A 10,171-nucleotide genomic window follows, 5' to 3' on the forward strand; every position below is an offset into this window, starting at 1 on the left:
TAAGAAGCATAGTATACAAAAGCAGAGCCGCACCTGTTCTTAGGGTTTTTCCCTTTTGGGCTAAATGCAGGAGACACTTTGCCCAGGTGTCTCCACTCAGGCTAAGCAGAGGAATCAAGGGACCAAACACCAGCTGAGCCAACAAGGCACTCAGGTGCCTGGCCCCCTCCTGCCTACTGGGTTTCAGGGGCCCAAATGTGGAGACAGAAGGGCGCTTCTGTGCTTAATGATGCTGGCGTCACTCAGAGACTGTCTATCCTGTGTGAGGGACCCACAAGGGACGCTCTGTGGAGCCCTCGGGTCTCCTGCACTGAGCACCATCTTAAGGAGCCAAGACCTAGTTATATCCTCCCTGAAGCTCGCAAGCCAAGCTACGGTATTGAGAAACTGCCTGGACCTCGCTCCTGCGAGTACTTGACTGACTTTACTTCTGAGAAACTGGGAGAGGTTCATCCTGAGGATCTAAAATAGGAATCACTGATCAACTGTTGCAATAAGGTTTGGGTTCAATAGGAAGAGGGAGCAGGCAAGAGATGGGAGTTGGGCTGGTGCTCGAAACTAGGAGACTAGTCTCTAGTTAGCATTTGTGCTTAAAGCATGCGAGGTGAAATGAAATGCCTTATGTTCAGGCTTTTGTGACTCTACCAAGGGAATGCTCAGGAACTGTTGTTTATTTTTATTTATTTATTTATTTATTTATTTGGTCTTTTAAGACAAGGTCACTTGTAGCCCAGGCTAGTCTTGAACTTGCAGGAATCCTCCTGCCTCAACCCCCCTGAGGGCTGGAATCACAGGCATGTGCCACCACGCCCAGCCCCAGGACCTGGTGTTTAGAGTGACCCCTGAGGAGGAGAAAAATATTCTGGGTAACTGTGGCTTGAGGCCCCACTTGACTCTCAGGAGGATGTGGCTCTCTCTTTTCTGTTTGGTGACACTCACAGGTCTTCCCACCTCATCCTGGCAGTCTCCAGGCCAGTAAATCAGACCCCTTTCTCAGTTACAGATGTACAAGAGGCTTGGAACTAAGCAAATGAACAATGTACTTTATTTTTTTTTTTTCTAACTTTAAACAGATTTTTATTACACAAAGGTTGTCACGTTGATCTTTATTTTGTACACCATTAGTCTTCCACTCCACAGAAAGGCCACTTCTGACTTCTGTCTGTGACGGCAAGCACTAGAATCCTGACTGTAATGGAATAGTAGTAGAAATGCCTCCGTGATTTGAAGTTGAAAGCAGTACACTCGTATGTGGCTCTGGCATGCAGTTTCAGGAATGTGCAAATGTTTTTGTATTCAAAACTACAAAAATAAATTATCTGTAGGCATGGACAATGACAGCGGTAAACCATTAAATATATTGTAGCTGAAACCAGCAATGGTGGGCATTTGGTTTCCTTACATCAGCCAGCCTGCTCTTCATTTCCTTCATGTAAATTTCCAGTTACTGGGAGGACCCTGCAGGGCACTTCCTGTCACAGTTCATGAGTGAGGGCCCCACCACCCATCCCGCCCCCCCCATCCCACCCATGGCACCCATGGCAGGATCCTTCTCCTCCTTAGGGATTTCTGTGACCACAACTTCTGCTGTTAACAGAGAGCCATGCCCGCAGCATCCAGCAGAGCAGTTCTTATGACCCTTGTTGGGTCAGTGATCCCTTTTTCTACCATATTCACAAAAATCTCCAAGCATAGTGTCATAACCAACTTCAGAGGAGCTCTGCAGGATTTTCTCAACTATCAAAGATCCTTCCACACCTGCGTTCTTCCCAATGGTTATCAGAGGGATTTTCAGTGTTCTCTTAATAATTTCTATGCCAAGTTTTTGATCTTCATTAACAGGAGTTAAGGTGTCCATGGCAGGAATGCAATGGAGCAGGGCACACCCACCGCCCAGCACAATGCCTTCCTCCACAACTGCCCTTGTGGCACTGAGGGCGTCTGTGACTCTCTTTCTTCTCGTTCACCTCGACGTCACTTGTCCCACCAACCTTCAGCACAGCCACTCCATCTGAAAGCTTCGCCAGCCACTCATTCAGTTTCTCTTTCTCATATTCACTGGTTGTGATTTCTAACTGTTCAGTGATTCCTTGAATATGCTTTTCAATTTGTGCTTTGTCACCTTTGCCTTTCAAAAGCATGGCATCATCTTTAGTTGCAATAACCTCTCCAACTTTCCCTAAGTTGTGAGGCTGAACATCTTCAAGATTTAGCGTCAAACCCTCTTCTTCAAACACCGCACCACCAGTTGCAATAGCCGTGTCTTTCAGCTGGTTCTTCCTGTTGTCACCAAACCCTGGAGCTTTGACAGCAACAACCTGAAGGCCAACCTTTAGCCTGTTCAAAGCCAGAGCACTGAGAGCTTCTCCATCAGCATCCTCAGCAGTTATGGCCAAGGGCTTTCGGTGAGCACTGGCAATTTCAAGAGCGGGTACAATGGACTGGATGCTAGAAATTTTCTTCTCGCTCAGTAGAACATAGGCATCCTGGAATTCACATTTCTGGCCTTTTGATATATTAATAAAGTACGGAGAAATATATTCTCGATCAAACTTCACGCCTTCAATAATTTCCAGTTTATCACTCAGGATTTTTCCATCCTTTCTGACCCACCTTCTTCATTGGGTGAGATATGATGTTGCCAATTTCTTTGTCTCCATTTGCAGAAATTGTAGTAATCTGAGCAGTTTCTTCAAGGGTTGTCATGGGTTTGGACTCTTTCTTACGGTCAGCAATCACAGCATCAACAGCTAACATCATACCTCACCTGATTTCCACGGGGTTTGTGTCTTTGCTGATCTTCTCAAAACTTCCTTGGCAATAGAGCGAGCTAGGCCTGCCGCTGTGGTGGTGCTATCCCTGGCCTCTTTGTTTGTATTGCTGGCAACATCTTGAACAAGTTTAGCTCCAATATTCTTGTATTCATCCTTTGAATCAATTGCAACAGTCACAGCACTCTAGTTACCTGGGGACTTCCCCAACTCTGTTCAATAATCACTGGTCTTCCCTTTGCCCCATTGTAATGGCAACAGCATTGGCCAGGAGGTCTACACCCTGAAGCAGGAGGGCATGGGTGTCCTCACCAAATTTCATGTCTTTGGCATAAGCCTGAGTCAGCTGCGGAGCAGTGCCCAGGACGCTGGCCTGGCCTGTTGAAGGACCGTGGGTAGCTGGAGCAATTCTGCAGGGCAGTGGCCGGAGCGCAAGTGGTGAGGAAGGCCGTCGGCCAAACTGTACTCTAAAAGGGGAAGAAATCACCCTGGAGAGGTGATTTTCCCTTCAAAAGGACAAAACTGGAACTGTACTAGTAGTAGAGGACTAAGAATGGTGTCTGATATGCCAGCCGCTCTTACCAGGGAGATCAAGAGGTATGTTGAGTCTTTTGTAAATATCCCGACATAGAACCATCTTCCAGGGAGGAGAAGCGCTAGCAGCATATTCAGTGGAAGCTACACAAAGTTCCGATGGGCCCACGGCCACTTATAGCCCAATGGCTGGCCACAGCCTTTACTGTGTTCCACAATCAGGACCCAGAGGACGGACAAAAGAGAAAGGCTGAGATTATAGCTGGTGCAATTGGCAATGCTGTAAGCCCACCCTGGTCATCTAGGAAACACCCAGGGACAACTAGGGAAAGGGCTCCTGATTCGGGTGTAAGAGGTCTGCACACTGGGCTGAAGACTGCCCCGAGCCTGTGCCTACACCCTGCTGTGAGTGTGAGGCAGCTAATGCCCTTGACTTGCGCCATTGGAGGTTTGCATGTCCCTGCTGTTGCAGAGGTGCTAAGACCAGCCAAACCCTCATTCACTTGAAAAGGCCAAGGTAACCTGCAGTGCCCCTGTGCACGACATCGCCATCTCCTTCGAGGAAGCCTGGGAAATCTTACACACCGTGGTGAGCCCATTCGGTCACTGCCTACTGTTGACTGACTTCTCTAGAGAGCCTTCCCTTGCCTCTATGGCCAGAGTCGTGGTCCTGGGGACCCCTAATCAGAGCTTCTTTGCAACTGTACTAACAGAAGAAGCTGCAAAATAAATTTAGGACAGAGACGAGAAGTCCTGACTTCCTATCAGGTCAGAGATATTCTGGAGACAAAAGGTTACTTGTGATTCATAGCGGAGCGGCTCACTGTGTCAGGCCATGCTTTCAGACACCCTGGAGCTATTATACAAACTTGCACTACTGTCAGCCCTGCTTCTCTGATGGCTGTAGGCCCTGAAGTCAGCCACTCTGGACAGGTGTTCAACTAGACCCATGCAAGCAGGCAAGGTGTTGGTGACTGCCCCTCCAAAAAATTGAGGAAGTGTGGGTCTCTGATGGCAGCATCCCTTTCAATAAAGCAGAAGGACCCAGTGATATAGCTCAGTAATGTAAAGCACCTCCTTAGGGCAAGCTGAAGGAGGCGTAAAGGATTGGGGTTCGATCCCTGGTACAACAGGCCCTGCCAGTCTTGCCATCACAGCTGGCTGAGCAAGCCAAAATAATAATAGTAATAGTAATAATAATAATAATAATAATAATAATAACAGGCAGGAAGTTGTACAATTGCTAGGGGCAGCCCATCTTCCCAAGCAGGTCACAATCATGCACTGTTTAGGGCACCAAAAAGACACATCCTCTGTCTCCTTGGGGGACCCAAAGGGTGATAGGGAAGTGACAGGGACAGCTTTGCAGCCCCTGAACACTCCAGCCTTATTCCCAGTTCCCAAGGAACCATTAAAACCAGGCTGTGCCCCTTAGGGAGATAAATGGACCTCAGGACTAGGTGGAATTACAGCAGGACTGATGATTTGTAGAGTAGAAATTGGTTCTTCCTCAAGGGACACTGTGGAAGGCTCCAGAAGCGCTTCATGTTCCCCTCTGTACAGGAAGAGATGCAATATTGGAAATGGTCACTCAAGTTTTCACAGTCCTAGGACTCCCGGCACCAACCACCTGACAGGTGGCTAGCATCTGGAAAGCCTCAATAAACTCCTTTACTTCAGAAATATTTCTCTTTTAATATTTGTTGGCTTACCAGTGTGTTGAAATTTAATCCTCACTGTACAGTATTAAAAGGGTGAAAATTTAACCTATGGTGTCAGAGATGCCAAAATGATCTTTTTTAAAAAATAAAATTTTCTGGGCTGGCCAGATAGCTAAGTGAACTAAAGTGCCTGCTTAGGAAGGCACAGCAACTGGGGTTCACTCCCCAGTGTGCCTTGCTGGCCCCACCCCAGGGGTTTGCTGAATGGCGACTGACACTGGGCTTGGTGGTGTGAGCCTGTAATCCCAGCACTTGGGAGGCTGACAATAGGAAAACTGCTATGAGTCTGATCTGTGTAGTGAAACCCTATAAACCCTGTCCTAAAATATAGAAACAAAATAAAATAATATAAAATAAAATTTTCTGTGTTCAGGGTTTTTGTTATAGCAGCAGAAAATAGGTGACTATATCCATCAAAGGGGAAAAACCAGAAAAGCACTTCATCTCAGAGTACTAGCTGTGGGCCTTGTGGAGCTGTCACTTCAGGGCAGGTTTAAAGATGGAGCATAAAAATTAACAGGCCTTAAAAATCAACACCCTGGGGCCAGCCAAAAAGCTCAGCAGATTAAAGTACCTGCCAGCAGGCGTAGAAGCCAGGGGTTTGATACCCAGGCCTGCCGTGGTGGCCCTGCCCCAGGGTCCCCTGGATAGCTATTGAGATTGGGGGTAGTGGCTCATGCCTATAATCCCAGCACTTGGAAGGCTATAAACAGCAGAATCACTATGACTCCAATCTAGCAGTGAGACCCTGGACAGCCTATAGACCCTTCTTTAAAAAAAAAAAAAAAAATCAACACACTGGCCCAAGGATGGAGGCAGCTCAGCAGTACAATGCCTGTATGTAGTGAGGCCCTGGGTTCTAACTCCAGCACAACAAAAAATAAAATGATGGTAATATCGCTGGCCCAACAGGGTAGGAACGAAGGGGCCAGCTTTGGAAAGAAAGATCTGGGTGGGTCACGGGGGAAAGGAAGCAGGGCAGCCTCCTCCCCAAGGAAGGCGCTTTATCCACAGCCACAGGAACTCCTACCAGAATATTCAAACACACCAGAGAGCAGCTATGATGTGGGGGTGTTTCTAAATTTTGGGGAGCTCATTCTGGAGACAGTTTCTAGGTTCTCTCTGCCCTGAGCAAGGAATTGGTCCAGACAAGCTCAAAAAGTAGCAAAGGTTTCTTAAAGGTAGGAGAAGAAACAGGCTCTGCTGACCCAGTTTGGGCCAAGTAAAAGCAGGAGGAGTATGTACCCTATAGCCTCAGGGTGGGCCCCCAGGCAAGGGGGAATACAGTGGCACACAGTGTGCCCTGTCCTTTTGGCATCATCCCCTCAGGTGGGATCAGGTCTGACATCTATAGGAAACCGAAAATCCACCGGAGTTCTCAGAAGTCCTCACACAGGGCCTTGGGAACTGTGCTGCACCTGCATTCTGGGGTTTTGCAATAGGTCCCCCCTACTTCCAGCCAACTTTGTCACACCCTGTCTTTGAGGTGTGCAGAGATGCCTTGGTCTCAGGATACTGTGACCAGCAGCATCACAGAGCTAGCAACTGTCCCTTCGGAAAAGAAGTCATAAAGTAATACTGTATGTTGAGACACTAAGAGTTCCTCAAGTATTCCAATGGTATTATGGTTACATTTCCACAGGAAGAGAGAGTCCTTATCTCTTAGAGGTACATACTAGAGTATATATTTTGGGAGGAAATGAACTTTCTGGGCTTGCTCTAAAATGCCCCACTGGGGACACCGGGGAGATAGACTTGAAAAAAATGGACAGTGAGTGCTGTCAAAAGATGAAATGATGACAAACTTAGCTTAAAGATCTAATTGGATTTTTTCCCCAAGCCAAACTGTATCAAGCTTTATTAAAAATACTCTGCATAAATATCATGCCTGACCCAGGGGAGACCTTTTCAGCAAACAGCAGAAAGCCACTGTCCTCAGTGCACAGAGCAGGAGGGCATGAGGAAGAGACCCAGACGAGATGCACAAGCTCTCGGTCACCAAAGAGTCAGTGATACCTGCAGTCCTGCACCGACGGTCCTGAGACACTGGAGCACATCCATTCCACACCCCCTAAATTCTGCCTGGTTGATGAGATAACCCACAGAACAACAGTTAAAATCATCACTCTTGTGTGACATCATCTCAGAGTCATCAGCAAGTCCAGATGGCCCAACATAGTGTAGGGATCCGTTGGTCTCAGTGTGATCCACTGTACCCCTGGAGAAATGGCTGCACGAATGAGGAAAACATAGATGAGAAGTCACATGGTCAGGTGGTAGCCCATCTGCCTGGCTGACGAGACAACCCGCAGAACAACAGTAAAGACATTTACTCACACCTTTACAAAGTTACAAGACACAAGGTTGTCTACTGACTAATAGCCCACAGTGTCCAGGCTAGATTTTGTTTAACGCTGAGGTAGGCTGAGTGCTTTAGCAGTGAAGCCTCATCCTGCCCTCCCACATAGGATCAACCTTTTGCTTTAGCAGCTCCCAACAACACACTGATGACATCAACTTTTGGGAGTCAGGTCCCAGTGGGTCTCTGGGCTTGAGGGGGTGAAGTGTGTGCTGAGAGCAGAGGAGAGGAGGGCATAAAATGCTATCCTAAAAAGGAGTTGTCCCACCCCACACGGCATTTGTGCCAAGGTGGCCCCATAAGTCCACTTTAAGGACTCCCTCCTTGTGGGAGCCAGGAAAGAGACTCTGAAAACTAGCAAGGAACGCTGATTTCCCCACTTCAATCCATCTCTAAAGACACTGCATTTGGGACACATACTCCTTCCCCAGAAAAACAGGCAAGTGTTCTTTGTACACAAATGTAACTTAAATGACTAAATCAAAATTCTACATTATTATAGAACTTGAGAAAAATAATGCATTAAACTTCACAGTCACCAGAAGCACAGTTATCAAAAAATGAGGACCATTCTTATGTGGCTGCCAGGCTCCTTCTCCAGTCTCCATCTTCAGTTCGCCTACCTAAACTCCAGCCTCCACCATGTCCATAAAGGTGACTCAGAAGTCCTACAAGGTGCCCACCTCCAGCCCCTGGGCCTTCAGCAGGCTCTCCTACACCAGTGGGCCTGCTTGCTGTATCAGCTCCTCCAGCTTCTCCTGAATGGGCAGCCCCAGCAGCTTCCAGGGTGGCCTGGGGCTGGGTGGCAATGGCGGGGCTGGTGGTGTGGGGTGCATCACACCCGTCCAGGTGAACCAGAGCCTGCTGAACTCCCTGCACCTGGAGGTGGACCCCACCATCCAGGCCGTGCGTATTCAGGAGGAGAAGATGAAGAGCTCAACAAGTTCACCTCCATCGAGAAGATTTGGTTTCTGGAGCAACAGAATAAGGTGCTGGAGATCATGTGGAGCCACCTGCAGCAGCAGAAGACGTCCCAGAGTAACATGGACAACATGTTCGAAAGCACTACATCAACAACCTCCAGCGACAGCTGGACTCACTGGGGCAGAAGAAAATGACACTGGAGGCGGAGTTTGTTAACATGCAGGGGCTGGTGGAGGACTTCAAGAATAAATATGAAGATGAGATCAACAAGTGTACAGAGATGGAGAATGAATTTATCCTCATCAAGAAGGATGCAGATGAAGCTTACATGAAAAAGGTGGAGCTCCAGTCATGGCTGGAAGGGCTGACTGATGAGATCAGCCTCCTCAGGCAACTGTATGAAGAGATCTGCAAGCTGCAGTCTCACATCTCGGACACATCCGTGGTGCTGTCCATGGACAATGGCCGCTCCCTGGAGCTGGACGGCATCATCACCGAGCTCAAGGCCCAGTACGAGGAGATCACCAACTGCAGCGGGGCCAAGGCCGAGAGCATGTACCAGATCAAGTATGAAGAGTTGCACACTCTGGTTGGGATGCACGGGGATGACCTCCACGCAAGAAGTCCAAGATCTCTAAGATGAACTGCAGCATCAGCTGCCTGCAGGTGGAGATTGAGGCCCTCAAAGGCCAGCGAGCATCCCTGGAGGCTGCCATCGCTGATGCTGAGTAGGGTAGGGAGATGGCTATTAAGGACACCAGTGCAAAGCTGGCCCCGCTGGAGGCCTCACTGCAGAAGGTCAAGCGAGAAATGGTCCAGGAACTGTGCAACACTAGGAGCTCATGAATGTCAAGCTGGCCCTGGACATTGAGATCACCACCCACTCCAAGCTGCTGGAGGGCGAGAACAGGCTGGAGGCTGGGATGCAGAAGTTGAGCATCCACACGAAGGCTACCAGCAGGCTATGCAGGAATGGTGAGCTCACCCTAAGGGGGTCTCAAAAGCCCTGGCTTCATCCGCACCAAGTCTGCTGTGGTTGTGAAGAAGATCGAGACCCCGCGATGGAAGCTTGTGTCTGAGGCCTTTGATGTCTTGCCCATGTGGATGGACCACAGCAGCCCCTCCCACCCACACTCCTCCCACAGCTACCCCAGGCCCCGTGGGGAGACAGCTGCTCAAGAGAGCATGGGGAGCTAGAGACCACCTGAGGCTCAGCCCTCAGCCCACCTTTTGAGGGCCAGTACTGCCTGGGAACTCCTTCTTGCCCATTCGCTTCACTAAAAACCAATTAAATTGTCTTTTCCAAAATAAAGGCTGTTTTTCACAGACACACACACACACACACACACACACACACACACACACACAGAAAGTGAGCACACTATACTCGGTGTCTCCAGCCTCTGAGACCTTCTGTGCAGGCCTGGCTGGCCCTCTGCATTTTCTGCATGGCTATCCTGTCCTTCCATCCTCAGCTTGAGCCTTTCCCCCTTAGCTACCTTCTCTCCCTTCTTTGCAGAGGATTTGGAAGGCATGGGCTCTGGCTTTGGAGGAGCTGGTTTATCAGACAACCTTGCGGATCTTCCGGAAAAGTTCTTCCTTCACCTTGGCAATGTCACATTCAGTGTCCCCTTCTGCTTTTCACTTGGGCATTGTGAACATGGACACAGGCACTTCTGCAGCTTCTGCTTCTTTTTTTTTTTTTGGCAGACCTGGGATTGAACTCCGGCCCTTGCACTTGCCAGGGAAGCGCTTATTTAACTGAGCCATCACCTGGCTGCTTCTGCTTCTGCTTCTTTCTTTCTTATAGAAAGGGTCCTGCTATGTAGTTCATGATGGCCTCAAACTCTAATCCTCCTGCC

At 48.7% G+C, this 10,171-nt stretch overlaps 2 pseudogenes across 1 annotated transcript; one reads left to right on the plus strand and one right to left on the minus strand.

The window, feature by feature from the left end:
- Positions 1-1,475: 1,475 nt before the first annotated feature.
- Positions 1,476-3,408, minus strand: LOC101578673 (annotated as a pseudogene). The gene is made up of 2 exons (XR_192645.1): positions 3,354-3,408; positions 1,476-3,238 (listed from the first exon to the last, which is right to left on the minus strand). The product of XR_192645.1 is annotated as a 60 kDa heat shock protein, mitochondrial pseudogene (transcript).
- Positions 3,409-8,027: 4,619 nt separating this feature from the next.
- On the plus strand, positions 8,028-9,506 carry LOC101579064 (annotated as a pseudogene).
- Positions 9,507-10,171: the final 665 nt, after the last annotated feature.

The sequence above is a fragment of the Octodon degus genome, unplaced genomic scaffold (assembly GCF_000260255.1).
Source record: "Octodon degus isolate 3935 unplaced genomic scaffold, OctDeg1.0 scaffold00083, whole genome shotgun sequence".
In the NCBI taxonomy this organism is placed as follows: Eukaryota; Metazoa; Chordata; class Mammalia; order Rodentia; family Octodontidae; genus Octodon; species Octodon degus.